Source organism: Mastomys coucha, unplaced genomic scaffold (assembly GCF_008632895.1).
Source record: "Mastomys coucha isolate ucsf_1 unplaced genomic scaffold, UCSF_Mcou_1 pScaffold9, whole genome shotgun sequence".
NCBI classification, from domain to species: domain Eukaryota; kingdom Metazoa; phylum Chordata; class Mammalia; order Rodentia; family Muridae; genus Mastomys; species Mastomys coucha.
The window spans coordinates 77365972-77392870 of NW_022196915.1; the positions used below are offsets into that span (position 1 = coordinate 77365972).

At 35.6% G+C, this 26899-nt stretch overlaps 1 long non-coding RNA gene and 1 other non-coding gene across 3 annotated transcripts; both read right to left on the minus strand.

Moving 5' to 3' along the window:
* Positions 1-749: 749 nt before the first annotated feature.
* LOC116085479 lies at positions 750-836 on the minus strand. The gene has a single exon (XR_004116584.1). It is a non-coding gene; the product is annotated as a small nucleolar RNA SNORD79 (small nucleolar RNA).
* Positions 837-4586: 3750 nt separating this feature from the next.
* Positions 4587-25686, minus strand: LOC116085014. 2 transcript variants are annotated; one of them, XR_004116354.1, is made up of 5 exons: positions 25519-25686; positions 24932-25017; positions 8461-8496; positions 4862-5086; positions 4587-4618 (listed from the first exon to the last, which is right to left on the minus strand). It is a non-coding gene; the product is annotated as an uncharacterized LOC116085014 (long non-coding RNA). The 2 variants fall into 2 exon arrangements; XR_004116355.1 differs by lacking the exon at positions 24932-25017.
* Positions 25687-26899: the final 1213 nt, after the last annotated feature.

A 26899-nucleotide genomic window follows, 5' to 3' on the forward strand; every position in this document is an offset into this window, starting at 1 on the left:
CCTGCTTTAAGATACTATCACACAAAAGTATGAATTTTGAACACAATGTTCAGGAGAATGTGAGTTCAAAATTGCAGGACTACCCCTACAAAGTTACAGACTTCTTGCTGTGCCAAAACAAGGTCAAAGAGTACAGGGAATAGAATGCAAAAGACAGGTAGAAAACAAGACCAAATTAATTATTTTTATCAAAATACCAAATAACTCAAGTGACAGTTAATAGACTTTCAATGACATTGTATTCATTTATAAGGACAGAGTCCTCACAGCTTAACAAATTTTTAAAGGCCATACCTTTTTCTTTTTCTTTTTCTTCTTCTTTTACTTTTTCTTTTCCTTTTCTTTTCTTTTCTTTTTTTCTTTTTCTTTTCTTTTTATTTTTCTTTTGAGCATGATACCAGCCAATTCTGAGGCTGAAATGGGCTTATTTTTCCCAGTCTACTTTCATACCATTTTAAGTTAATGCTGTAAGATTGGCTGGGTCAGTGAAGACATAGTAATTTCATATACATGATTGCTAATTTCATAAAAAATACACACATTTAAACTTGCATAAAATAGGCTATAATAACATCCTTTTTGAAGCTCAGAAACTAGCACAGAAGTTTACTTAAAAAATAATGATATATAATATTGAAAAATTTTAGAACTATGATCATCAAAAATAACAGGTACATTTAAAAACTCTTAAAAATGTCTCATTAATTAAGGAAGACATAAGCTATTACTGATTTCTAAATCCTGCTTTTCACCATTTCTTTTTTTTTTTAATCAATCTTCAATCTTACTCAGAGAGATTCCCATCTGTTTAAGTTTATTGGTCATCACTAATGCTTTTCACCATTTCTAACATAAAGTGAGCATTCTTTTTTACCCCAGCATACATTTCTATAAATAGTCTGATTTAGAGAAATATTGCTTCCTTAGAGAATTATGTCAACATTCAGGCTAACTAATCATTGAAGGGATGAAATTAAATCCGGCTAAATAGAAGGGATCATTCACTGAAACATTCAATTAGGAAGTCAGCAGTAGATAATATATCACCAAGCTAGAGATTTTTTCTTGCTACTTTTAAAGTTAAATACCATTTACTCTATTAAATACTGAGAAACAACCATTAATAGTGGCAGTTTATAGGTTGCTGGTCTAGCTCAGTAGCTGCAAACTTTGCTAACATGCATGATTTCCAACATCAAAAACAAAAATAGAGTGTACGTGGAAATCCCACATATGGGACATTTGAAACAATTAAAATCATTATTATCATTTTCAGAAGTGTAATATGTGAAATTTAATTTAATAATATTTTTCTTAGTTCTGAGAATTTCATGTGTTTTGAACTTAATCAGTCATCTGCTCAAACTTTTCCATATTCCTGACTTTCCCTTTCCTACCCATCCAGCTTTCTGTCTTTTGACTAAAAAGAAAAAAAGCAAAAAGAACAACTACAATAAAAACAAAACCTGATGCCCAAATCATCTTAGATTTTCAGCCTTCCTCTTAAATGTGGTTAAGTCACCATTTAGTAGTATAATTTTAGCTAGGTTGTTATCCTTCAGCCTGAAACTTAGCAACTTAACACATGTCTATAGTGCCTAGACTGTATGGTAAGACTTCCTACCAAAGACCTTTGTCCAAACTGGAATTTGGCCTATCTTTGTCTTCCATTGGTCACTATCTATCTATCTATATCTATCTATCTATCTATCTATCTATCTATCTATCTATCTATCTATCTATCTATCTATCTATCTATCTAAAACCATTGTGAGTTCACAGTACAGCTTGAAGAGAGTGTCCTTGTAGTTACTCTAACAGTCTGTCCTCCTCTGACTCTTTCATTTTTACTTCTTCATCTTCTACAATGAGCCCTGAAACTTTGAAGAAGGAGCTGAGATATATCGCTTTCTCTTTGGGCTGAGTACAAACAGCCCCCTATTATCTTCACTGCTGCAAGTTATGGGTGCTCATATTGATCACTTTCTGCTTCAAATAGAAACTTGTGAAAATGTTAAGAGAAGCATACATCGATGGATGTAATTGTAAGTCCTTAGGAATTAATAGCTACTCTGGGTATTTAGCAATATAAGAGTAAGAAGTTTTCCATTATGCCTTATGACCCATCCAGAGACAGGTTCTTAGTCTGATAATGGTACCACATTTGTATTTTATCTTATGGGGAAAGTTTTAAATCCTATCAGATAGACTTTGGTAACTCCCATGACATTTGTGCCATTATACCAGTAGATTCATCTTTCCAGGATATTCATTGTAGCTCACAGGATACATAGGTGGGTATGATTGGTTAATATCTTTTTCCTCTGGTAGCTTGCATATCACCTTGCAGAACTATATAAGCAAACCAGTGGGAATGAAGTTTCCAGTTGAATATTAGCTTGATTTTTGTGTTTTATGATTCAAGTCTGTAGTGTCTTCAGTAACAGTGTGCTGTCTTCAAGTTACTGGTGCTAACCAATAACTTGAATATCACCCATGGACTAGAATGCTTGGGAAGTGAATACTATGGGATCTCGTTTGCCAAAAACTCAAAAAAATATTAACTAGTTTCTGACATGGGATTTTTATTTACTAGGTATACTATCTAGTAGAGGCATTGTTGCTTCACAAGAAAACTTCATTTAAAAGTTTTCTCTCTTTTTATTGAAAATATTCTTTCAATATTCATACACTATTCCTGGTTGCAATTTCCCCTCCTTCTACTCCTCCCAGTCCCTCCTAATCTCCTCTCCTGTCTAAATCATACTGTCTGTCTGTCTCACACAAGGAAGGAGCAGACATCTAAGATAGAATGTCAAAATAGAACAAAATAAGAATATAATATGATAAAACAAAAAAATCACATGAAATTTAGACAAGACAAACCAACAGAACAAAAATATCCTAGAGAAGGCACAAGAATTTTAACATTTTATGTATTCTCTCTCTCTCTCTCTCTCTCTCTCTCTCTCTCTCTCTCTCTCTCTCTCTCTCTCTCTCTCTCTCTCTTCCTCCTTGGATAAATATGGAGGCTTCTGCAGTAGTAGAATTACATATGACTTTTCAAATGGTGTTTCATGTTACTTGCTAATTACTGTATTAACTTTTGTAACCCCTTTATACCCTTCTCCACTACAATGTATCCTTTTCTGTTCCATTATTAATCTTTTAGTCTTTATATTAGTGTTTCTCAACCTGAGGGTCACAAGCCCTTAGGGTTGAATGGTCTTTTTACATGGATCACCCTAGACCATCCAGAAACATAGATATTGTCATTATGATTCATAATAGTAGCAAAATCGCAGTTAAGTAGTAGCTACAGAAATAATCTTATTGTTGTGGGGATCACTACAACATGAAGAACCCTTTATATACAGGTCAGAGCATTAGAAAAGTTGACAGCCACTGCTTTATATTAATTCCTTTTAAGTCTACTCCTTTTAAAGCCCCGCCCCCTACTGGTTAGAGTAGATTACAATGTACTGATCAATTCACTATTTCCTAAAAATAAGATGGAGCAAACAATTCAAAAAGCAAATAATATGCAGGGAGTTGTGTTCTTTGTATGGAATATTGTTCCAATCTATGAGGTAAATTCCAATTAAAAAGTATTCCAGAAACTAGCATAATTAATCTTTCAAATATATCAATAAGTTAAAATGCCACCAAGATAAATTACATATATTCAGTTATACGCTGTTGGGGCCCGAAAGCCCCTGGCATCTCATTCTCCATCTTGTCCCTAGGCCACCATCTATTAACTAACACTCTTGTTTCTTCCACTATCTTGCTTCCATTCCCGCAATTGACTCAAGACATTTTATGATAGGGGGCTTTCCAGATACCTTTCAATGAGTACAATCCTTTCCAGGCTTTGTACAATAAGGACACTCCTTTCCGGACATTTTACAATGGGGACATTCCATTTGTGTTAATGGGTTAATTATGATAATACCGGTTTGACCCATGCACCTGGGCAAATCCCTTTGTGGTCTGTAGCTTTAATAGCCCTTTGTTTCCCTAGAGTAGATTGAGACTTGAACAGAATTTGTGTCTTGTCTCCTTCCTTTGCATCTCCTGATCCCAAATTTGTTGTTATTGTTGCTCCCTTCCCTCCAGAACCCCATTTTTTAAGTCCTGCAGGTCGGGGCAATATGTCTAAATTATATCTAATGGTATTATTAAGTGCTTTTAAAGAAGGCAAAAATAAAATATTTTGTGCATCTAAAATATATATATGTATTAGTTTACTTGACTTGATATGTTTACATACAGAAACTATACAGACATATTGAATCAGTTCTACATCTTACAAATAAAATCAAACTTGCTTTTGTGCCCTTTAACTTCTTTCCAGGATGTTTTTTCCTTATGCGTCCTCACTGAGCTGAAATTTTTGTAAATTATCCCAGTGAGCCTTACTTCATACTTGAGACACTGACTTTCTAAGACTCTTAGTGTATCTATTCAGAGAAATTGCCTCTACATTAAGTTTAAATTAACTTTCATTTTATTCATACAATAATGAGGCTGTGAAGGAATCCTGTCCTTAGGAGCAGCTTCCACATCAGAATCATATTTTTTTTTCACTCCGTTTACTTCTAAATGTGCAATTTACCTAAAAAGGTTGAGAAAAGGGAACAATGATACAAGAATTGAGTAAAAGTTTTGGATGGCAATTCTCTGACCTAAGAAAGTTGAAATGAAATTTTGTAAACTATCTGCTACAAAATTGATATGTGTAAAATTTATATGAAACCAAAGTAGGCAAGTATTTGTCCAAAGGAAAGGCTAAGAGTGAGCAATTGTATTTGTAGAAAAATTGGGTTGTAAAGAATAGTGAAAATGTATTATAACTCACAATCCTGCTATTCCTGGAAAACCTTGAACTTCTGAACTTCCTCTTCCAGTTGGTGCAGATAGAATGGACATGCATAAGGCACAACTGGATTTTTCTTACATACCGTTTCCATAGAAAATTTCTTGTATCAGTGTCCCACGTCTTTACATAGTGTCAGACCTTTCAGAATCTGACACAAATCTCTGTTCAGAGAGTCAATATTGTTTTCCTCAGCTTAGTCTCCCACTGAGAGAACAGAAAAGGATGAAATATTGAAATTAGGATATTGAAAATGAGCCAAAATCTGTGTTAATTTAGTCAAGTTAACCTGTCTGTTTCATAAATCTTGTTTAAAATTAAATTCTTTACAAAAAATTAAAAAAACATTAAACCAGGGTGATGCTAAGTCTATGAACTTAAATTGTACTTGACATAAGCAAGATACTAATTGTAGTTCCTTGCTTTTTGCTTTGCTTTGAAGGTACACCATGCCATTAAGTTCTTTCATGCACCTTGCCCAAGCTACAAGCCAGTTTAATTTTTCCATATATTTGTTTCATTTTTTAATTTCATATACTTTTCTTTTTATTTTCATTGCATTGACTTCAGTATCCATGCCTTGAATATAGTTTACTCCTCACTTTTTGTGCCATTACATTGACTGACATTATACTGTCAATATTTCAATGAAGTTAAAAGAATTTAGATAGTTTATTTAGATAAAGACTGAGTTGAAAATGATAGAATACTAATAGAAAAAACTACTGCATCACCTTCAGGTTATGCAGGCATCCAATTAACTAGAACTTCCTACTTTTTCTAGCTTCTAAATTTTATTGGTAATAACACACATACACACACACACACACACACACGCACACACACACACAAAAGGGCACTTTTTAGTTTCACAAAAAGATAGTCCTTTGATAGATAAATTACCAGTGCCATCACCTTTCTCTTCAACTATGTTATGAGAAAAGTATGGGCAGTTCCAGAATAGAATAATAGTAGAAATATTTTTCTCCCAGAGATCTGAGATAATCCCAAGTTGATACACTTCTTAAGAATATTGCCATATACTTTATTTGCAGTACAATTTTATGAGATTAATTTTTATTGTTAATTCAGTCATGCTTCTCTTCCTGTAATATAGAAATGTTATTGTCCTATGATAGAAAGACAAGAATATTATAGTCCAAGGATTTTTATAAAGCTGATTAAAAATCCAATATAGTTAAATTCATAATTTGTGATTTGCCCTTGTGTGAATACAGCTGTCATCCAGCTGTGTCCCATGCAGCAGAGTAAAACAGAACTGATAGACACCAAGAACATTGAACTTGATGTGCCCTTCAGAATGCAAGTTACTTAGGACTGCATTTTTTTGCTATGTTCCCTTAGATTTCATACAGTAAATATAGAATGTGAAAACAACTGTTCTGTAAATTAAGCTGAAAATATTAGTGAACCATAGTAACGGCACTAATCTTTTTCCATGCCCCTACTGTGAATGAAGCCAGCAAAAATGATTACCCCAGACATCTATTTTGAACAGTACATACACTTAAAAATGGACTGATTAACAGCAAATTAAAAAATAATCTTGATAAAATTTCTCATAAATTTAAGTGGTAAATATACACATAAATGTGATATTTGTTATTGTCACATGGATACATAAAATAAAATAATTAAAATATTAGAATATGTTTAATAAATTAAAATTATGCATCATGAATTATAGTTATTAATTGATTTTATAAATAATATCCAGTATACATTTATTTGACTATGATATAACCTATAATAACATGTATTAGCATTAAATTTTTTTTTAATTACTTGCAGTTTCTTATAGTTCAATTACTGCCCCTTCTGGTCCCCCTTCCCATAGTTCTTCTTTCCATTCTGCCTTCTCCCCTGTCTTCATGAGGATGCCCAGTCCCACCACCAGACCACATGTCTCTCTAGATTTAGGCATGTCTTTTCTCACTGAGGCCAGAATAGGCAGTCCTCATACTGTATTGAGGGCTTTGGACCATCTTGTGTATGCTGCCTGGTTGGTGGATCAAATAAGTATATAATACCTATTATATACTTATTTGACCATAATATAACCTATAATAAAACTTATTAATATTCCTTTTTTTGTTGTTGTTGTTGTTGTTGTTTTTCGAGACAGGGTTTCTCTGTGTAGTCCTGGCAGTCCTGGAACTCACTCTGCAGACCAAGCTGGCCTTGAACTCAGAAATTGCCTGCCTCCCAAGTGCTGGGACTAAAGGCTTGCACCACCACTGCCCGGCAACATTACATTTCTTACATGACAGAAAAATCAATGTGGAAATGACCAAGAAACTCTGCATTAATCCAGTTTCCCTAGTATGACAAAGTCCTATGTAGGCTACTAGGGAAATAAAAGAAAAAAATCAAAAAGCTTTGCACAGCACTTGACCACAAATGCTATAAAACCATGCACTGTGCCAAATGTAGCAGCTGTATAGGTAGAAAGGTATATAGAGGCAACCAACAGTTGTCTTGATTAGTTGTGAGGCCCGCCCCACAAGAGGGGGTTATATATCTGGTACTATAACATGTACTAAATTCTATGGTTAAGGAAGTCAGAGAAACAAAAGGGGGTAAAATTAATAGTCATATTTGTCAAGGTGCCTTCTACATAGCTTATGTTTACATTCATAAATGTGTACTGTTACCTCAAACTTAGTTACAGAAACTTCTTGTTCAATAGGGAAGTGATTAATACAGACTTTAATAGTTGTTAAAAACTTTAACAATAAACAAATGTCTTTGCTCATTCTTAGATAATACAGATCTAGTTCAACACTGCTTTACCCCATTCAGAGGACTGGAAAGAATGTAAGAGCCACTAGAAGCTGGCACAAAGTACTGTGAGAGATGTAAAAAAACCAAACAAACTAAAAATCCTTTGGCAAAGATATGGCTGTTGCACATAAGCCTTCCTAGATGCTGTAGTTACTTTCATTAGTATATGTACACACACACACACATGCAGACACACACAGAGACTTAAACACACACCCTGCCACACACACAATTCACATCTGGGACTAAGACTATATGAAAATCCCCACCGTTGATTATAGGCTGTTTGACATGTACACACACCTTCTATTTACATAGGATCAGGAGGCTTAAACTCTATATTCAAGCTTACATAGCAAATCCTTTCCCAACTGAGATAACTCCCCAGCCCAGAATGCTAAATTGAAGTTAATTAAGTAATCTGTTGATACATGAATAGATCTAGATATCATTGGAACTATTTTTTTTTAAATTGGTGCATGGCATTAGGATTTTAAATACCACATTTATGTTTGTTGAGCTTGCAGTATACAGTCTTGAGGGAAGAGATAACCCAGTTCGTCTCACTAAGGTTTATGGGACTGAATTGTGCTGAGATTTTAACAGAACTTTATTGCTTCATGATACCACTTCCATGGCCTTGGCAATGATCTAATTCTCTTATACTCAAGAGAGGAAAGTTTAATAATGAGAGTCAGAGGTAGAGAAATTAGAGTCAGAAATCAGAATAGACTGAGACTCTCTAATTACTCAGGCATATTTATTTATTTACTTACTTTTTTAGCATTATTAGATCAATGGGTCTGAGGTCTCTGTAAAGGGATTAAGTGGTTAGATGAAGTCACATAGCAGTATGTTTTAATTAAATATGCATGCAATTAGTATGCTTTAAAATAGTTATTTATGCATGTGTTCATATAAACCGTAATTATGTTTATGTACAAACACTATTTGAAAGACTTTGAGAATACATGAGGATGGATTTTATTTTCAAGGATATCCAAAGCCATTTTTGTAGATAAAATATATTGAGAAAAGACAGCACAAACATATTTGTATCTCTACTAACAAATAAGGAATTTTTTAAAAAAAATTGGTACTGAAAAAATGAAAAACATTTGCTTAGATATTTGTGGTTCAACATAAAGAGTAAATGTCAAACTGAAACTTAAAGGCTATAAATACATCATCACGAGTTGTGATGTTTCCACTCTTGTCCTTCATGCTAGGTTTCTATGATATAGAGACAGTATGGTAATGGACATAAACAGTTATAAAAGTTAAGGTGAGCTTCTCAATTCCATCTTCACAGATGAAAGGAATTCTAGTCCAACCTTTCTGAATGGTGTAAGATGACCCTTTGCTTTAAGGTTATACATAGGCCTAAGAAACAGCTCTAATGAAAAGGGAGCCACTGAAGGCTATCCAACACAATTGTCTAAAGATGACTCCATCTCACCACCCACAGGGAAAATTCTGGTGGACATATCATTCCTAGCATTCTTCAGATTTTTGGGCATTCATTGTAGCAATATAATACAACAGTCTTCTTTCTGCACATTCCTATGTTTATTGTATGTGGAGATTTCTTTTATTGTTAATTTTTGTATTCTATATTTCTGTACATTAATCTCAAGGAAAATCACTGAGAAATGTCTCAAAATTTTTCTCAAAGCTTCTTCCTTGGGGACACAAATGGCATGAGTTGATTCTAAAGTAAAGCATTTTTATTTTATTTTAAAGAAAATTTGTAGTAAACACTGAAAGATAAAAAAAAGAAAAAATGTTTTGGTATGTCTGCTGATGAAAAAGAACACACTCCATCAATGGAATGATATTATGATAAAATCTCAATTATCAAAGTTATTAAATATATATATGTACATGTATACATATATATATATGTATATATACACACATACATCAACTAAAAACAAAGAAAACTTGTGCAAATAGTCCAAAGACAGCAAGTAGAAAAATATTAGTCTATTTGTATCAAAATTATAGGGCTATTACTTGTAATTTAGCCATGGTTAAAGTACCTGCTGATACCCATATGCATCCTTGCATGTTGTGTTTAACCTTTGTTGATTAGCAAAAGAGTCCAGTTTTGATGTTTAGCGAAACCAACATTTGGCAATACTAAAATTTACTCAGAGTATTAAGTGAGTTATTGTTCTATTTTATTTTTGAAGGACTAAAGGTTTTTTCTGTCTTTTATGCATGCCTTTATCTCTCTTTGTCTTTGATGTCAGAGGTAGTGGTGGCAATGTGTTGGGGTTTCTTTTTTTGTTGTTATTTGGTTGGTTTTTGTTACTATCTCAGTACAAATTTTCTTTTATTTTTGGTGTGGGGTGTTCAATTTACAGGCACTTATTGTTTTACTGACAGAAATATTCATTTATCTCTGTAAATTCCAAATAATAATTCTATGACAGGGATAATTTTAAAAGACTCATTATAACATACCATGAAATTTTTCATTCAATCTGCTAGTGTGGTCTTTTTTCATTACATTTTATTTTTTTTCATTTTGTAGCATACTATCTAAAAGGCATTGATAGCAATTTTTATAGTTCAAGTATTATTAAAAGGTAATAAGCTTTTAGATTTCTATACACCCATAGCTAATTCTTTGAGCTACATTACTAGGAAACATTCGTCCCATTCTCCACTCAGCTTAATTGTATGTTCTGTATTAACAGCCAATGCATTTGAACCCTTTAAGGTGTCTTCGTTTTAACTCTTATGTATTATATTGCTGTGATAAGAATGCAGGGTCAAAAGCAACTTGGGAAAAAAGGGTTTTCTTCAACTTACAGTTCCATATCCTGGAACATTACTATGGGATCAGGGCAGGAACTCAAACATGTTAGGAACCTGGAGGCAGGAGCTGATGTACATGCCATGGAGGAGAGTTGCTTAGAAGTTTGGACCCCATAGCTTTCTGATCCTGCCTACTTACATCATCTAAGACCACCAACTCAGATGTGGTATCATCTGCAGTGAGAAGGGACCTCCCAGATCAATTAGAAATCAAGAGAAAGCACCAAAGGTTTGCAAACGGGACAGTGTTGTAGGGCCAATTTCTCCATTCATATTCCCTAATCCCAAACAACTCTAGCTAGTTTCAGCATAACATAAAACCATGTATAATAATATGTAGCTTTCCAATTATTTCACTGGCTATTCATTTTATATATTTTATTAATTTTTATTAATCATTCCATTCATTTACATCTCAAATGATTCCCCACTTCCTGGTTACCCATCTGCCAATCCCCTACTTCACATCTACCATCCCATTTGCCTGTATGAGGGTGCTCACCTACCCATCCTCCCTCTCCTGCCCCATGGCTCCAGCCTCCCTCTATGCTGGAGCATCAAACCTCCCAAGGATCAAGGGCCTCCTCCTCCCATTGCTGTCAAACAAGGCCATCCTCTGCTACATATGTATCTGGAGCCCTGGAGCCCTCCAGGCACACTCTTTAATTGGTGGTGTAGCCTATGGGAGAACTGGGTGATCAGGGCAGCCTACTTTGTTCTTCCAGTGGGGTTGCCATTCCCCTCTGCACCTACAGTCCCTCTGCTCCACCACCAGGTTCCCTGAGCTTAGTTTGATGGTCGGCTCAAAACACCCACATCTGCATTGGTCAGTTGCTGGCACAACCTCCCAAGGAACAGCCACACCAAGTTCCAAGTTCCAGTCAGCAAGAACCTCTTGACTACTACAACAGTGTTGGGTGTGGTATCTGCAGACATGATGAGTCCCCAGGTGGGGCAGTCCCTGGATGGCTCTTCCTTCAGTCTCTGTTTCATTTTTTGTCCCTCTTCTTCCTTTGGATAGGAACATTTCTGGGTTAAAAATTTTGAAATGGGTGTATGACCCCATTCCTTGCTGGGGGCCATGTCTATCTACTGGAAGTGGTCTCTGCAGATTCTAACTTCCCCTTCTCTGTACATTTCAGCTAAAGTCATTCCTGTTGAGTCCTGGGAGCCTCACGTTTTCCTGGTGTCTCGGACCTTCCAGTGGCTATCCTCAGTTCCTCATCCCCCTGTTACATATTTTTGTTTGATTTCTTGACCCTCTGTACCTCTCTCACATTCCCTCCAGTTCCTGATACTGCCCCCTTTATTTCCTCCCTCTCCTCTTTCCCTCCCTGGCCTGCCTCTCCATCCACCTCCCACAATCCACTTCACCCCTCATTGAAGAGCTGAAGCATTCACACTCTGGTCTTCCTTCCTTCTAAGCTTCTTATGGTCTATATGTTTTATCATGGGCATTGTGAGCTTTTGGGCTAATATCGACTTATCAGTGAGTACATACCATGTGTGTTTTTTTTTTTTTTGTGTCTGAGTTACCTCACTTATGATTTTCTAGTTCCATCCATTTGCCTGCGAATTTCATGAAGTCATTGTTTTTAATAGCTAAGTAGTACTCCATAGTGTAAATGTACCATTTTTTTTGGTTCTTTTTATTGTTGTTGTTGTTGTTGTTAGATATTTTCTTTATTTACATGTCATATGATATCTCCTTTCCCAGTTTCCCCTCCAAAACAAACAAACAAAAAAACCAAACAAACCAAAAAACAACAAGAACAAACCCCTGTTCCCTCCCCCAATCCCTCCCCCTGCTTGCCACCCCATCCTCTCTCCTGCTTACTGGTCCTGGCATTCCCCTACACTGGGGCATAGAACCATCACAGGGCCAAGGGCCTCTCCTCCCATTCATGACCGAGTTGGCCATCCTCTACTATACATATGCTGCTGCAGCCATTAGACCATATGTATTGTACTCATTCATCTGTTGAGGGACACAAAACAAACCTCAACAGATACAAGAACATTGAATTAATCCCATGTATTCTATTGGACCACCACAGACTAAGGCTGGTCTTCAAAAGCAACAAAAACAACAGAAAGCCCATGTGAGCTGAACAACTATCTACTCAATGATAACTTGGTCAGGGAAGAAATAAATAAAACTTTAGAATTCAATGAAATGAAGGCACAACACATACAAACTTATGGGACACAATGAAAGCAGTGCTAAGAGGAAAAGTCATAGCCTTGAGTGCCTTCATAAAGAAATTGTAGAGATCATACACTAGCAGTTTAACAGCTCATCTAAAGGCTCTAGAACAAAAAGAAGCAATTATACCCAAGAGAAGCAGATGACAGGAAATAATATTTTTATTCTTAACCCTTTGTTATCACTTTCAGCAAATAATATGATCCACATTTTGCTAATATATTCTTACTTTATGATCCTCTCCACATCTTGGTTATTCATAAAATATTTCAAACATTTTCCTGGTGAATACATATTATGATGATCTGGGACTTGTTTTCTTTTACATTGCTATTATTTTAGGTATACTGACTGTTTTAGTCAGTGTTTCTATTCCTGGACGAAACATCATAACCATGAAGCAAGTTAGGGAGGAAAAGAGTTTTTAAGATTACACTTCTACACTGCTGTTCATTACCAAAGGAAGTCAGGACTGGAACTCAAGCAAGTCAGGAAGCAGGAGCTGATGCAGAGGCCATGGACGTCGGATGTTACTTACTGGCTTGCTTCCCTTGGCTTGCTCAGCTTGTTATCTTATAGAACCCAAGACTTCCAGCCCAGGGATGGCACCACCCACAATGGGCCCTTGATCACTAATTGAGAAAATGCCTTACAGCTAGATCTCATGGAGGCATTTCCTCACCTGAAACTCCTTTCTCTGTGATAACTCCAGCTTATGTCAAGTTTACACACAAAACCAGCCAGTACACTGATATTTAAGAACATCTATATTTCAGCAACTTAATCAATAAAGTACATTAGTATTCTTTGTGTTCCATGTAGTAATTTCTCATCACATTTCTCCATCTTTTTGGGTCTTAATTTTCCCTGAGGCATAGTTTTGAAATTAAGCTAATCAGTAAATTCTTAGGTGATCTCTCTCTCTCCTCCCTCTCTCCCCCTCCCCCTCCTCTTTCCAGATATACACAAACATATATATGATATGTACATACATATCATATATAAATATGATATATATATATATATATATATATATATCAAAAAAAGAGTTACATGTCTTACTTTAACTCAAATGTAGGAATCATTTTGTCCTAGGGCAGAGCCACATAAAATCCAAAATAAGTTGAAATGTAAGCATCTCACCAGATAGCCAAGTTAAGAGCACTTAGGAAAAGTCTTGAAGAAGGTTGCTACTCCAGTGAGCAAAGAGATTATAAGAAACTTAAAAAAATTAGACCTTCTTACTGAAATGGAAAAATGTTTTGTTGGTCTAGACATGCTATCAAAGAAGTTACAATACTCCCTTAAGCGAAACTCTAATACATATAGAGGCAGGCCATATATCTTCAGTTCTATGACATTTGAAATAGGTGAGGAACCTTCACAAAACCTGAGGCTTGCTGAAGTTGGTTTATGAATTTGAAAAAAAATTTCTATCTATTATATCAGGATTCAAGGTTGAAGCTTTCATAAATTATACAGAAAATACAGACAACATAATAATGAGCATGGCTACAGTATGAATGATATATTCAATACATATTAAATTTCCTCATATAGGAAATAAATATATGACTTTCAGAGGCAAATAAAATCCAATGCCTGACATTAAAATTTCAAAGGATAAGCTTACATGATTACCAGTCACAAACAGAGCCAAAACATTTAAGAGGAAGCCAATATTTACTTCTCATTCCAAACATCCTGAGGTTATTAAAGATTTTATCAATTCTACTTTGCCTGAGGTCCATGAAAGGAACACCAGACACCAGATTTACATATGTTACTGATGTCTATGCATTTGTCAAATCTCCCTTGTTATGATGAAATATTCTCAATAATCAACTCAAAATAACTGCTCTACAGTTGTTTCTGTTCATTCATAGTTTCAGTGTGATGAAGTGATCAACTGTACTTTTTAAAATTTTTTATTGATTATTTTGATTATTTACATTTCAAATGTTATCTCCTTTCCCAGTTTCCCCAGTGAAAACCCCACACTCCACACCCTCCCCTGTCTTCTAAGAGGGTGCTCCCCTACACACCCACCACCCTAGAATTTCCCTCTGCTGTGGCATTAAGCCTTCACAGAACCAAATGCATCCCCTCCCTTTGATGCAAGACAAGGCTATCCTCTGCTACATATTCAGCTAGAGCCATAGGTCCCTCTATGTGTATTGTTTGATTAGTAGTTTAGTAACCCTCGGAGCTGTGGGGAGTTTGGCTGATTGCTATTGGTGTTCTTCTTATGGGGTTGCAAACCCCTTCAGCTCCTTCAGTCTTTCCCTGAACTCCTCCACTGGGGTCCCCCTGCTCAGTCCAATATTTGATTGCAAGCATCTGCATCTGTATCAGTAAGACTGTGGCCAAACCTCCCAGGAGACATCCATATCAAGCTCCTGTCAGCAAGGACTTCTTGGCATCAGCAATAGTGTCTGGGTTTGGTGGCTGGATATGGGATGGATGCACAGGCGGGGCAGTCTCTGAATGGCTTTTCCTTCAGTCTCTGCTCCATTCTTTGTCCCTTTAATTCTTTAGACAAGAGCAATTCTGGTTTAAAATTTTGAGAACTGTGGGTGGCCCCATCTCTCAATGGAGGGTGCTGTGCCTAACCTCTGGATATGGTCTCTACAGGTTCTCTCTCCCCATTGTTGGGTATTTCAGCTAATGTCATCCCCATTGGGTCCTGGGAGCCTCTTGTTTTCCTAGCATCTGGGATTTGCTGGTGGCTATACCGTTTGCCACCTCTAATTGCTTCACACCTCTGTTCAATTTCCTGACCCTCTGTATATCTTCCTGTCATCTCACACCTGATCCTGTTCCTCCTTTATTTCCTCTCCCATTCCTCTTTTCCTCCCAATCAGAGAGAGGGCTAAATATACAAAGAACTCAATAAATTAGACTCCAGAGAGCCAAATAGCCCTATTAAAAATGGAGTACAGAGCTAAACACAGAATTCTCAAGGAGGAATCTCACATGGCTGAGAAGCACTTAAAGAAATGTTCAACATCCTTAGTCATCAGGGAAATGCAAAGCCAAACAATCCTGAGATTTCACTTCACACCAGTCAGGATGGCTAAGAAAATAAACTCAAGTAACAGCGGATGCTGGAAAGGATGTGGAGAAAGAGGAACACTCCTCCATTGCTGGGTGGGATTGTAATATGGTACAACCACTTTGGAAATCAGTCTGGAGGTTCTTGAGAAAATTGAACATAATACTACCAGAGGACCCAGCTATACCCCTCCTGGGCATATACCCAAAAGATGCTCCAACATATAACAAGGACACATGCTCCACTATGTTCATAGCAGCCTTATTTATAATAGCCAGAAGCTGGAAAGAACTCAGATGTCCTTCAACAGAGGAATGGATACAGAAATGTGGTACATTTACACCATGGAGTACTACTCAGCTATTAAAAACAATGACTTCATGAAATTCGCAGGCAAATGGATGGAACTTGAAAGTATCATCCTGAGTGAGGTAACCCAGACACAAAAGAACACACATGGTATATACTCACTGATAAGTGGATATTAGGAAAAAAGCTCAGAATACCCATGATAAAACTTCCAGGCCATATGAAAGTCAAGAAGATGGAAGAACAAAGTGTGGATGCCTCAGTCCTACTTAGAAGAGATAACAAAATGATCACTTGTTCTTGAGCCTTTGGTTGCTGCTAAATATATGCATGTCCAGAAAGAAGTCAAAAACAAACAAACTAAAAACAGGTAGAGGGAAACAGGTATACAAATATTCAAAGAGTTACTTCAGCTTCCCAATAATGTTATCTAAGGAATGCCTATTGTTAGTTTCCTGCCAAGATGATGCATTGTATTAGGGAGGATATTGGCAAACTTATTGAGAAACAGCCTGGAAAACTTTTGCCATACTAAATCCCACAAGGACATTTATGACCATCCAGGAGAATTCAAGATATCTAAATTACTCTAAATGGGTAATGTTGAAGATTTCAGTACATCAAAGGCAGAGATAAGAGTCAACTAGGTAAAAGTAGGAAGAACCAAAGGAAAAACATCTGAAGATTCAATTGAATTCAACCCATAAAACAACTGATAAGGCATAGCCAAGAATTGAGATGTCTGCCTCCAATTGGAAAGAACTTGGGTAAAATACTACGAAGCATCCTCATCTTCTTTAATGTATCTTTTGTGAAAGTGGCAATTAAAGTCACAAACACATTTTTTTTACTGTTTTCACAAATTGTCACAGACATATCACCCTTCAGAGAATACTTCTTTTATATCATTTCCTTTATATTTTGTGAGTAATTAAATTTGAGTCTACATCTTCTGCCAGTAAAAAGATTATATATTCAGATGAACATTGACAATTCTATTTATATACTATTTTATAAATTGTAGTATGTACATTTTCATGTGCATGTTACAATAATTTTAAAATGTAATTTTATATTATTACAGACAATATGCTCAAATTCAGGTTAAGCAAAGCTTAGTTTGCCAAGAGAAGAAAATAATTAAGTGACTCACTTTACTCTTCATTGTTTATTGTCTTATCCTACAACCAATAACAATATTTCTAAAATATGATTTCACAGAATTTAGTTTTATTTTTTTTGTATGTAGTGTTATTCAGACTTTTTATCACTGCACAACATTTCTGATATAAATCATGTGAAGTGTTACGTTTAACTAATTTCACCGGAAAATTAAAATGGTTCCAGTACACAGTTCTTTGCTCTGTTGATTCATGATGTAATGGTGTTGCAGATCATCATGGTAGCTGTAATAGGTTGCCAAGACTACTTGCCTCATATTAATAGCAAACAGAAAAAACAATGGCACTGGAACACTTTCTATCTCTTCCCCCCTTATTCTGTCAATTCAGGCTCAAGGTCATTTGCTTTCAGATGTAATCAAAGACTTTTGTTACTGAAAGTCACCGATGGTTCTCAATTCAATCTAGCTGCCAATCAAATTAACTATTAAATTTCTATCTTGTTTAGAAAGGTTAGTAGTTCCTAATATTGACATGCTAACTAAACTAGTTATTTGGTAACTAACTAAATAAATAAACCTAAAAAACTCTATTGGTTGATTTAAAAAAAATAGTCCTTTATTAGAATGGCCAAGTTAAAGGTACCCATAATACCAACAAAATGTCTCAAAAGTATCTAATAGTTGATTCTAGTGAAAAAGATAAAAAGGCACCAGGTTTTTCAAGACAGTGTTTGCTGAGTATAAGAATTTTAACACAAACCTTTTAGACACAAATCTTAATCAAATGCTATGGTGTATTGAATACCATATCCTGACACTAATTGATCAGGGCCATAGACCAGACTTGGGAACTGGCTGTGACATTAAGTTAAGATCTTACAGGGCTTTTAAGCCTAAAATCCACAAACATCTGTGCCAAGTTATTCCATCACTCACGATTTAGGAATAGCAGCTTTCCTTAGAAACGTGTCTTTGTGGTACACTTATCGGGTTCCCATTGTTGGGGTATTCACCTGTGGGAGGGGACTTGCCTTGCCTAACCTTTATGACTTACTTGCAAACCAGGATGTCAGTACACAGGGAGCTCTTAGGAACTTATATTTTACTAGACTCCTACTCAAAATGGAAGACTTTTTTCAAACAGCTTTTTAAATTGGTGCAGGTGTTCCTATTTTTGGAGGGGGGGGTAAATCCCAGGGGTAGCTTATAAAAGTCAAAACCATAAAAGCTTATACATAGGTTCAGAAAGTGCGACCTTTCTGTTGGTTCAATCCAAGCTTATTGTGGTTAACTATACAAATCAGTTTTCATTGACTACTATCATGATTGGTTTTCAAGAACACCAAAGCACAGAACATCCTAGCAACAGCTGTAAGAGCACATGAGAATATGTCCTTATGATATGTGTAACAGCACAAAATGCCTGGCTAGACAGGTTACAGTTATGTAGGCCTTAACATTTCACCTAGGCCTGAACACTTTACCTAGGCCTTAACAATATTGAAGTTTCTAACTAAACTAAACACACTTTTCCTTTAAAGACTCAGGGTTATGTTTTGGTTAAATATGAATGTTTTATTTATTCAGTATAATAATGGAATAAATAGTCCAAGAATACTCATCAATCCTTTCTCATGGAGACTGAAAGTATTACACACATATCATGGATAGAATTTAGTAAAATAAAATATTCAGTTTCTACATAATGAAAGTTCATTATGTAGAATTACATTCATAATCCTCAAAATGTTAAGTGACAACTCACACATTTATCTGCAGAGATGCAGATATCCAATGCCTATGGATAATTCAGTCATCTTAATCTTAAACATGTAATAGCCTTTTGATATCTTTTCAGTTACTTTATGTGGAAAAGAAGAAATAACAAATATTCCAGATTTTTACTGTCTGCATGTGTATATTAATCTTTTATGAGTTTTTACTTGCAACACATATAAATTAGAACCAGAGCTGTCCATATTTCTTCCAGATATCTGTCCAAATACTTACCTGTACAAATATTAGAAAGCTTACAAAGAATATGGAAAATATTCAGCAATTAGTTATAATTTAATTCAATTTCTCACTGCATACTTCTCAAAGAAGTAGTATATTTTATCCAATAGGCAGGGAAAGAAAAGGAAAGGTGAGAGTGTGGTGAGAGGAGAAAGTTGTGGGAAAAAGAAACCTTACAAATTTCCATCTAAGAATCAAAATGATAGCCTTGGTAGTCTTCATGTGTGTAGTAAAATTACTTACTTCTCCCATTCGTTTCTTATCGATAGATAATCCATTTGCATGATTATTGTTCTTCATGACTTTAATATGTGTTGTTTCCAGTCTCACACCAGATGAAGAGCTATGAGTCATTGTTAGCTCATGAAATGAGACTAATTTGTCTGCAAGGATAAGCCCTCTGATAGATTATCCTGCCCTAATATGCTTAGATAAACATATATTTGTATGGACAACTCTTAATAGACTCAGTAGGTTATAACAATAATTTCACAGAAACAGGTCATGATTTTGATAGGGAATGGGAGCAAGGAAGAAGTTAAATGGAGAAAGCAAGGGAATAATTATGTAAATATTTAAATTTCAACACAAGAAATAATTTAAAGTTATGGTTATTAGTTACAAAAGAGTATGTATATTAATATGATCTTATCATTTGATTAAAATGATGAATTCATATTAATTTTTCCACAATAAAAATTAAATTTATATTAAAAAGTAGTCTACCAATTTAACACTTGGAGCTCAGAGATAACACTAAGTAACTAATGCTGCTTCTTGACTTGGCCCTGGGCTCCTTGGTTAAAATATCAAGGTACTAAACAATGTCAAGGCAAAAAAATACCATTTTAATAATTAAGAGATTGTGTATGACTGCTGACTTAGAAAAATAATCAAATCAGACCAGTGGGACCCAGGTACCCAGGAACTTCATCCAACCAGTGGCACAGGTTACTTCCTGTCTGGGCCAGTGCCTTAAGCATATGTTGAGTGCCAACTCCACAGCCAGTCCCAGAACACCCAGAGGAAACTCCACTCCCAGGTGCTCTTACACTCCCAGAATCATAGAATCAGAAGTGAGGAAGAGACATCACCCCCAACACTGAGAGTAACTGGGACCAGCAGGACCCAGGGATCCGGGAACTCCATACAATCAGTGGCACAGGTTCCTTCATGTCAGGGTCAGTGCCCTGAGCAGACTTTGGGCTTGAAATCCACAGCTAGTCCCACAACACTCAGAGGAAACTCCACTCCCAGCGGCTCTAACACACTCAGGATTATAGGGTCAGAGGTGTTCTGAGCAGATTTGAGCTCTAACTCTAAAGCCAGTCCCACCACACCCAGAAGAAGCTCCACTCCCAGGCACTCTTACAGCACCAGGACCAAAGGATCTCAGGATCACAGATCTCAGGAGCTTGGTCACACCAGGACCTCAGGATCTCCGAGGCAGCTTGACTACCAGGAGCTCTGACACACTCAGGATCTCAGGATCACAGGATCCTAGAATAACAGGATCACAGAGACAGCTGAACTCTGAGGAGTTCTGACACAACCAGGATCACTTAAAGGACATACTCCAGTCAGATATAGAAAGGGCAGGTAGCACTAGAGATAATCTAATGGCAGGAGGCAAGCATAAGAACATAAGCAAGAGAAACCAAGATTACCTGGCATGATCAGAAACCAATTCTCCCACCATAGCAAGTCCTGGATACACCATCACACAGGAAAAGCAATATTCGTATCTAAAATCACTTCTCATGATGATGATAGAAGGCTTTAAGAAGGACATAAATAACTCCCTTAAAGAAATACAGGACAGGGGCTGGAGAAATGGACTGAGTACAGGATCTCCAATGAAAGAGCTAGAAAAAGGACCCAAGGAGCTGAGGGGGTTTGCAGCCCCATAAGAGGAACAACAATATGAACTAAATAGTACCCTCAGAGCTCCCAGGGAATAAACAACCAACCAAAGAGTACACATGGTGAGACTCATGGCTCCAGCTGCATAATATAGCAGAAGATGGCCTAGTCAGTCATCAATGGGAGAAGAGGCCCTTGATCCTGTGAAGGATCTATGTCCCAATTTAGGGGAGTGGCAGGGCCAAGAAATGGGAGTGGGTGAGTTGGTGAGCAGTGGGAGAAGAGAATAGGTTTTTTTTCGGAGGGGAAACCGGGAAAGGGGATATCATTTGAAAAAGAAATAAAGTAAATATATAATTTAAAAAAAGAGCACAGACTGATCTTCCAAAGGTATTGAGTTCAAATCTCAATAACTAAATGGTGGCTCACAACCATCCATAATGAGATCTGATGCCCTCTTCTTGTGCATCTGAAGACAATTATAGTGTACTTAGATATAATAATAATAAATAAATTTAAAAAACAAGAAAAACAGGAAAACACAGGTAAACAGCCAGACGTCCTTAAAGAGGAAACAAAAAAATCCCTTAAAGAATTACAGGAAAACACAGGGAATCAGGAGAAGGAAATGAACAAAACCACCCAAGACCTAAAATTTGAAATAGAAACAATAAAGAAATCACAAAGGGAGACAACTCTGGAGTTAGAAAGCCTAATAAAGAGAACACTAGTCATAGTTACAAGCATCACAAACAGAATACAAGAGATAGAAGAGAAAATCCCAGGAACAGAAGACACCATAGAAAACATTGACACAACAGTCAAAGAAAGTGCAAAAAGCAAAAAGCTCCTAACCCAAAACATCCAGGAAATCCAGAACACAATGACAAGACTAAACCTAAGGATAATAGATATAGAAGAATGTGAAGATTCCCAACATAAAGGGCCAGTAAATATCTTCAACAAAATTATAGAAGGAAACTTCCCTAACCTAAAGAAAGGAATGACCATGAACATACAAGAAGCCTGCAGAACTCCAAATAGACTGGACCAGGAAAAAGCAAAATTCCTCCTGTCACATAATAATCAAAACACCAAATGCACTAAACAAAGAAAGAATATTAAGAGTAGGAAGGGAAAAAGGTCAAATAATATATAAAGGCAGATCTATCAGAATTACAACAGACTTCTTACCAGAGACTATGAAAGATACTGAGCAGATGTCATACAGACCCTATGAGAAGACAAATGCCAGCCCAGGCTACTATACACAGAAAAACTCTCAATTACCATAGATGTAGGAAACAAGATATTCCATGACAAAACAAAATTTACACAAATCTTTCCACAAATCCAGCCCTACAAAGGATAATAGATGGAAAACAGCAACACAAGGAGGGAAACTACCCTCTAGAAAAAGCAAGAAAGTACTCTTTCAACAAACCCAAATAAGAGAGCCACACAAGCATAATTGAACCTCTAGCAACAAAAATAACATGAAGTAACAATCACTTTTCCTTAATATTTCTTACCATCATTGGACTCATTTCCCCCCAAAAGACATAGACTAACAGACTGGATATGTAAACAGGACCCAACATTTTGTTGCCTACAAGAAACACACCTCAGTGACAAAGGCAGACACTAACTCAGAGTAAAAGACTGGAAAAACTTTTCCAAGCAAAAGGTCACCCCCCAAAAAAAAAACTAGCTGGAGTAGCCATTCTAAGATAGAATAAAATCAACTTTCAATCAAAAGTTATCAAAAAAGATAAGGAAGGACACTTCATACTGATCAAAGGAAAAAATCTACCAATATGAACTCTCACTTCTGAATATATATGCTCAAAATTCAAGGACACCCACATTCAAAAAAGAAACTTTACTAAAGCTCAAAACACACATTGTACCTCACACAATAATAGTGGAAAACTTCAACACCCCACTCAGCAATGAACAGATCATGGTAACACAAACTAAATAGAGACACAGTGAAACTAACACAAGCTATAAATCAAATGGCTCTTACAGTTATTTATAGAACATTTTATCCTAAAGCAAAAGAATATACTTTCTTCTCAGCACCTCACTGTACCTTCTCCAAACTGACTGTATAATTGGTCACAAAACAGACCTCAACAGATACAAGAAGACTGAAATAATCCCATGCACCTTATCAGATCACCATGAACTAAGGCTGATCTTAAAAATCAACAAAAACATTGGAAAGCACACATACACAAGGAAACTGAATAATGCTCTACTCAATGATAACTTGGTGAAGGAAGAAATAAAGAAAGAAATTAAAGGCTATTTAGAATTTAATGAAAATGAAGACACATCATACCCAAACTTATGGGACACAATGAAAGCAGTGGAAAGAGGAAAACTCATAGTTTTAAATTCTTCAAAAAAGAAACTGAAGAGAGCTTTGACCAGTAGCTTGACAACACACCTGAAAGCTCTAGAACAAAAAGAAGCAAATACACCCAAGAGGAGTAGACCACAGGAAATATTCAACTCAGGGCTAAAATCAACCAAACAGAAACAAAAAGAAATACACAAAGAATCAACAAAACCAGAAGTTGGTTCTTTGAGAAAATAACAAAATAGATAAACCCAGACTGACCAGAGGGCACAGAGACAGTATCCAAACTAATAAAATCAGAAATGAGAAGGGAGACATAACAATGAACTATTTCTTAAAATAATTATTGTGCTTGTTGAGTATTAACAGTTGAAAATATTAGAATCATGTTCTACAAACATCAGAGAAATATTGATAATTTTTCTCACTGCACTTGATATTAGCATTTTCTTAATGTTTAACTTCAAAGAATTTTTGCTATTTTGAAAATTTAATCTATACTTAGTGATAAAATAATTTCTCTCCTATAAACACTGATAATCTTTTTTAAGTAAACTTATTGTTAGATAATGTACACAAATATATAATGCATTTTAAATACTCTCTCACTATGTCAAGTGGTATATAAGAGCTTTTGAATATATTCCTTAATGATTCATTTTTAATATTTTATGCTCTTTTACTTTGTTTAACTCCCAAAGAATATTTTGTATGTTCTGAAACAATTTAGTATTCAACATTAGATATAGGATCTTCAGTTGTGGATAGCATTAAATATTCACTAATGATATTTTTAGGGAATGGAAGGATATGAATATAAAATCTGAACAAATTTTTATGTGTTATTTGATTCACAAAATACTCAATATTATTAATATGTTTGATGTATGCAATGCATTTAAATAATGAAAAATTTAAGGAAAAAAAGGTAATCTCTTCAATGGATAGAGGGAAGAGTGGAAGAAGGGTAGCAAGGTTTCTTCTATGTTGTAGAAAGAGTGTGGAAGTTTCCCTTCTAACACAATGGGATCTAAGTAGAGTTTCCTATGTGCTTTTCTTGAGAAAATAATTTTAACATCTATAAAAAGTGTATTATCCCCCACCTCTCCTCTCACCCAGATCCACTACCTGCCTCATCTTCATCTTCCCTCAGACAAGAGCAAACCTCCCACGGACATCAACCAAATATGCCATAGCATGCTACAATAAAACCTGGTACATACCACATGAAAGCTGGAAAGGCAGCCCATTAGGAGGAACAGGATCCCCAAAGCAGGCAAGAATCAGAGACAACCTCCACTCACAGTTCGGAATCCCACAGTAACAACTCTGATTATATGTTCCAAAGTGATTCTTAAAGGCAGAGCCATCCTATCTATCTGCAAGTGGAGCCCTTTTCAAAGTAAATAAGTAAATAAACAAACAAACAAATAAATAAATAAATAAAATCTCAGTAGATTTAAGAGTTTGCAAAGCCTTACTTGGTTCTTCAGAAATATCATCAGAAATTTTCTTAGTGTTACTTTTACAACAGCGCCTACCACTCTTTTAGACCATCAGAAAGAATCTGTGATATGGATGATATAGATAAGAAGATTATTTTAGCAAATATGTTTATAACATTCAAGAATATAATTTTTATGCTTTAAAAACCCTCTCATTATTATTAATAGTAATAAAAAGTAGAAAAAGACCTATGCAGTAGTAAAACAAATTTCAGGTGAGAATTATTTCTGCTTGCATGTAGTGTTTAATCTCTCAGGTGAAATGTTCTGAGATTTGTGATTGTTTTTTCAGAATTGGATGAGGATTCACTTATCTACATTTTCCTTCTGCTATGTTTCTGTCATTTTTTTACGAAAATATCTTTGCTCATGAATACTTAATCACAGATCATCAGAGTACCTAAGGCACTCGAAATTCCATTGTGAGGTTGGAGTTTCTTAAAGCAGAGGATCACAATCCATGTATATTTCCATCAGCTTCTACTTTTCCCTGCATCAAACAGAAGCAGTGTAGATCCCCCAAAATAAAATACCATTTCAGTTAACTGACACAAATGCCTTACTTGTCAATGCTGTTGTTGATATTTGGTTTCCTCAGTAGCTGGCAAATTTATTCAAATGTTCAAACATCACTTAGATGCCTGATGATGAAGGTTTTCTAGTAAAACATTTCCATTTTCCTCTACCCTTCTCCAAAAAGAGGCATAATTTCTGTTTTATGAACAATTTCTACAATGATACAAATTTGTATTATTTTTAGGGGTATAGATTATTTACATGAATATCTATTATTACATCAAATGATCTATTATTACATAAAATTCCTATTTGGAATTACATCTGCATTTGAGAGTTCTGTGGGTGACTGGTTATAGGTAACAAAAGCACAATCTCCTAGGGAAAAGACTAATTGTTAGGTAGCAATGTGTGAAAAGGCCATTTCCCACAAATGTCTAAATTGAATATTTTGGTCTCTTTTTTGTTTGTTGGTTTGTTTTGCTTGTTTGTTTGTTTGTTTGATACAGGGTTTCTCTGTATAGCCCTGGAACTCACTCTTTTAAACCAGGCTGGCCTCAAACTCAGAAATCTGCCTGCTTCTGCCTCCCAAGTGCTGGGATTCAAGGCATGCACCACAATGGCCCGGTGAATATTTTGGTCTCTTATGAGACATTTTAAACTATCTCATTTGATATACTAAGTTTTGCTTGTTCTACAAAGAGCATATGTAGTATGAGTGTGAAATATGTAATAACCAATAGATATCTTTATATAGGACTTTCCTTTTCTTCTTAGTATTCACTTTGAACTGTCTATGTAGACTAGATTAGTCTTGAACTCATGGAGATGCCCTGCCTTCTGCCTCTTAAGTGCTGCAGTGTGAGGTTTGTGCAACCATAACCTACCTACATGATACTTTCCATTAATCTCCTCAAAAGATCTTGGGATTATTATATAGATGTACATTTGTTAGATGATGAATCAGATTCTAAGAAAGATAACCTTTATAACTTATTTAACATCATGCATATGATAATAGCAAAGGAGAATTTGAACTCAGTTCAAGTTTCAAAGCTTCTATTCATTTGACTTTAGAAAAGGCCTACGAATTGCCAATAATGCTTTAGGAGTGTATTCAAAGATAGCCACAGCATAAATATTTTGATATTTTTAGTGCATTTCATAGCAATTTCGCTTGCTTCAGAAATCAACAATCGTATTTAAAGCTGGGAATATAGCTTATCATCATGATTATATACTTGGAATAATTTGCCAAAAAGTAAAATTAAAAACAAAACACTTCTAAATGAATCCTGTAAAAAAGAAAAGCATTAACTGTCCTGTGTTGTGCCCTAGATGGCTTCTTATATTATACCTTATAGTGTTTCAAGTTAAATATATCCATTTTGACCTCTATTTAAGTCTCCCTTGAAACTAACATTTTAT